The sequence below is a fragment of the Brassica oleracea genome, chromosome C9 (assembly GCF_000695525.1).
Source record: "Brassica oleracea var. oleracea cultivar TO1000 chromosome C9, BOL, whole genome shotgun sequence".
Lineage (NCBI taxonomy): Eukaryota > Viridiplantae > Streptophyta > Magnoliopsida > Brassicales > Brassicaceae > Brassica > Brassica oleracea.
Window position 1 is genome coordinate 8001477 of NC_027756.1, and position 1297 is coordinate 8002773.

Genomic DNA, 1297 nt, shown 5'->3' on the forward strand with positions numbered 1-1297 from the left:
ATTATGGTCTGTTTTAGAATTGATTAACCCGTTTTTTTGTTTGTTTATTCAGTTATATACTTCACTTTTCTAGAGTTATGATTTTACTGTAGTAAATAGTGGAGATCTCTTATATATTAAATATATTAAAGGAGAAGCATCGTAATAAATGCGTTCACACTAAACTAGACACATGTCACATGTAGAAACATTGTAATAAGCTCAGTCAAACGCTACATAAATATGTTCGCACTATGTACTTTACGTTTTTTAATATAAAACTCACATGCATGACTCTTCTTTACGTTCTTTTTACAGTTTACGAATAGAGCTGGACAAAATATTCATAAATTTTGATTCGATTCGTTATCTGTTTTGATTCGAACTAAAAAATCTGGATATCCGTTACTCTACGAAGCAAATCAAATAGTAAAATGCAATATTCGTAAAAAAAAAAGCAAATCACAAATATCAATAATTATAGGAACATATATCAAATTTGATTCGCTATATGCATATATACATATATTTAAAGAATTATATATAAGTTATATACTATAGTTTATATAAATTTTACAATATTTTTGATTTTAAATAATTTCATTTTAAGAATTTTATTTTTCATGTATTATTTTGAAAAAAAAATGTCATTTAATTTTAATTAAAAGTATCTTTATATACTTTTACATAAACATACATGTGCACATTGACGTGAGCACCTTATAACTAAATATCTAATTTTTTTTTAATATCTATTTTTGTTTGAAGTTAAAATATTCTTTTTTCTTAATGCTTCTTTCACTATCGACCAAATTGTAGTAAAATAATTTGTCTTAATAATTTTCTTTTCTTTTTTAACTATTATCACTGCAAGAAAACGTGCCCATAACAACGAACATTTACGACGAAAATATTTCGTCGTAAGTTTACATGGGCTTTACAACGAAATTACGAGGAATCTAACTTTCGTCGTAAACGCCATGTAAATTTACGACGAACTGATTTCGTCGTAAACTCCTTGTAAATTTACGACGAATGTACGTGGAATGAGAAATACGTCGTAATCATTACATCGACATTACAACGAAGCATGTTACCGTTATATTTAGGTGAAAACGTGTATTAAATGTGCTTTAACTTACCTAATTTCGTCGTAAAGTCGTTGTAAATAATATATTAAAACCATGTAAAATCCATGTAAAATATTCCTTGTAAAATCGTTGTTATATTTCAACTACCCAACTCGAAAATTTCTCTATATATATGTCATTTCCCACAACTCTCTTCCTCACAACACACAAACGGGAGAAAAAAAATC